Source organism: Austrofundulus limnaeus, unplaced genomic scaffold (genome assembly GCF_001266775.1).
Source record: "Austrofundulus limnaeus strain Quisiro unplaced genomic scaffold, Austrofundulus_limnaeus-1.0 Scaffold132, whole genome shotgun sequence".
Taxonomy (NCBI): domain Eukaryota; kingdom Metazoa; phylum Chordata; class Actinopteri; order Cyprinodontiformes; family Rivulidae; genus Austrofundulus; species Austrofundulus limnaeus.
Window position 1 is genome coordinate 392,973 of NW_013952534.1, and position 3,443 is coordinate 396,415.

Consider the following 3,443-nt stretch of genomic DNA (forward strand, 5'->3'; position numbering starts at 1 on the left):
TTACAATAAGGAGGGATTTTTTTATTTAAAAAAAACACAAAATAAACCATTGATGTGGCAACCAGTTAAATCGAGGAGGCGGAGACAGCATTGAACTATGTATAATGTTTAACTGAGGAACAGACGGAGATATAAAACACATTGTTACCATGTTACAATGAAACGTACAAGAAAGTCTGGGTTATTAAGAAAGTCTGGGTTATTTTAATTACAGCTTATTACTTATTAAAATGATTGGTGGCTTAAAACCTTTGCACTCTACATTTAGTGTCTTCAGTAGTTCGTTCTTTTCCAACTTGCTTTTTTAAACAGCTGAGAGAAAAAGCYGCAGTAGTGATCGCTCCTGCATGTCATCACTTGCATATCTGAGATCTGATAGCTGGTTGGTATAAAGCTACATCCTCTCAGAGGAGGGGGGAGAGGGRGCTAAGCTGAAGGTACCAGGAGAGTGGCATCCAAGGAAATAAAGAAGATCTTCCACTTTTCTTTGCATTTTAACGTCAAACGAGTGCAGCTGATCCTCTGCAGACAGCTGAGCGCTTTTGACAAAAACACAGAAAAATAAGTGACAAAGTCTAACGTTATCTCAAAGAAWTCATATTGTCAACAGCTTACAGGCCAGAGTTTCAACCTGAGATCATATTAAGTTGTTTTGGTCAAAGATTTCACATTCAGAATATACAGTATGTTGGGAATGACTCTCAGCTACTACCAGTTTTAGGTCAATATCTGTAAAAGTAACTGAATTTTAGCCACTGTTCTGCTTTCTAAGTTGAGCTGGCTCTGGCAGCAATCCTGAATCTTGGACCCATTTGGTCCATTCAACGTCTGTTTAATATATTGTGTCATTTGATACCTGAGGGGGTGGAGCCTAAATGGGAGATTCTTTGGGCAGACAAGACATTCCTCCAGTGAAGAACAGCAAACTGAAACACAAAGTCAGGACAAGTTTTTAAGAAACATCTTTGTTGGATAAAACGGGCACAAACAGGTGAGGACAGCTTCAGTTTGAAACTTTAGCAAATTATTGATCGGTCTGATTCTGTAAAGTTGCATCGTAAAGTTAAACGATTTAAGTTATCTTTTAGTAAATCTGTCAATGCACACACATTACCAAAAAATAAAAAAATTAAAATAAATTAAAAAAAACTTATCAATCCTCTGTTCATGTCATGATTTCTGAAATTAATATTGTCTAGGAAAAACCCATAAGATTTATTAAAATGTGTGACTAGGCTGGAATTTTGTGCTTTTATTTATGGGAGTCATGCATTATTTAATGTGTGTGTGTGTGTGTGAGTGTCCACAAAATTTCATAATTTGGCTGAACAAGTGATAAAACTCAGTCCTCTTTAGAGTTTTAACACTGAACACTCTCTCATTAACTTCTATTATATCTTAATTCTGTTGGTTTTGATTTTGGATTGCTCTTTAAAACCCTTAAAAACATTCAGGTATCATGTCACTGACTTCAGTGAAAAACATTTAGAAGCTTATAGTTCTCCTAAAACTCAACATTCTACATTAGTCTTTTTTATATATGTGCCGAAAAAACAGCAACTCAGATCTCTCTCAAACTTTGCTACAAGTGCAGAAACAGGTCTGCCAGCGCACACAGGAAGATACCGAAATAAGCAGCCGCTCACCTTCAAAATAAAAGCACTGCAATGAGATTTTGGATTTCACAGCGTGAGTTTTAGGGATGTGGTGTACAAGCTGTAAGATAAGCCCAGAGAACAGAAAACTAAACAAGAACACACAATCTAATGTGTTAATCTACCGCATTTATGCATGTATTACCCAAAGAAGTTTGCACCATAATCGTCCACAAAGTTGGGGAATTGTTATATTATATACAGTAGTAAATTTTGACAGATTTTTTTAAATGTACTACCACAATAAGTTTGAATATTGTCTTGTACAGTATATAACAGAAATTGTATCGCAGAGCATAAATCATCAACATTTCTACCCTCGGTCTTCTCGCTCTCRATTACATCACACATAGCTCCAGCTACTCCTATTTGATGTGCTTAAAGGGATCCCTGATTAGTTGTAACATTAGACGATTAACATTTATTTTAACTGTAAAATAAAGACTGTAAAATACTGTAGGCTGTTTAGTTTTGTATTTTTTTAATATAACACGGACAGAGCCATTTTATTTACACACAAAGCATTCTGGGTAAATGATGATGTGGATAGGTCATCGGTGCGAGGCTGCTAGCGAGCTATAGCCACCCTGAAGGTTAATCCTGGACAATGTCTGACCGACTCTTTTAAATGAAACTAGAGAGCGTTGACGGAGAGGAGAAGGTAGAAACGCCTGTAACTGAAAATATGGATGAGAGCTGCTTCATGGAAGAAGAACCTCAGCTTAGCCTGTTAGCCTTTGCACTACGCTGACACTATATTGCCTTATATGTATTAGCTCGGCGCTAGCGCAACAAACAAGCTAAACTGAGGTCCTCCATCTATATTTTCAGTTGCAGTCTGAGTCATTTTTGTGTTCCCCTCTCTGTCATGTGGATGGAGGACCTCAGTGACGAGAGGAGAATGTGTAGCACTGAGCTAATACATATATACAGTATGGTGACAGTATCGGGGCTAACACTAAAGCTAACAGGCTAAGCTGAGGTTCCTATATCCAATCGTCAGATATTGTCCAAGATTAACCTTCAGGGTGGATATAGCTCGCTAGCAGCCTCGCACTGATGACCTATCCACGTCAACATTTACCCAGAATGCTTTTTGTGTAAATAAAATGGCCCCATCTGTGTAACATATTTTTAAACTTTTAGTTTAAAAATGATAAAAACTAAACAGCCTACAGTATTTTTACAGTTTTTATTTTACAGTTAAAATATATGTTGTTTATTAAATAAAGTCTAATGTTACAACTAATCATGGACCCCTTTAACAATCTCAAATGGTGGTCTAAAAATGAAAGACTAAAAGCTTAATTGAAATAAAATGTTAGGTTTACTTTGGGCTCTGGTCTCTAATTAGACTTAATTAGTCCGGAAGGATCGAGCTCTGACATGTCCACAGTCTCAGGTTGGATTTTTTTAGGTCTGTTTTGAACTCTGTTTGACATTTATTCCTTAGAACTGGTAATTCTGCGTGTCTGTGTAAGGGTCACCTCGAGTGAAGAAACAAGATTTACTGCCGCGAAGCAGGCCTCGGACAGGCCTGAYGAGAGGACAGGAACTGTGTCACAAACTGAACTCTATTTAGGCCATGACAGGTCATTCTAACCGTGGAAGAGAACCCCTCAGTTCTCTTAATCAGRTAATGGACAGAACAATCTCTTCTGTTCGTGAGTCATTTGTTGTTTAACTAAGAATGTTTATGCATTTGTTAAATCATGTATCATTTTCCTGTCACAGGAAAAGTGGAACGACTTCTTTTCTTTTATCGTGCCTTAAAGATTTATAATGGTA

The 3,443-nt window shown here is 37.2% G+C and overlaps 1 protein-coding gene across 1 annotated transcript in view; it reads left to right on the plus strand.

Moving 5' to 3' along the window:
• Window positions 1-945: 945 nt before the first annotated feature.
• LOC106522564 (E3 ubiquitin-protein ligase TRIM21) overlaps window positions 946-3,443 on the plus strand; it is a 5,259-nt gene continuing 2,761 nt past the window's right edge. Inside the window, exon 1 of the mRNA XM_014015615.1 lies at window positions 946-991. The gene's annotated coding sequence lies outside the window, so the exon portion shown is untranslated. The remainder of the gene's footprint in view (window positions 992-3,443) is intronic.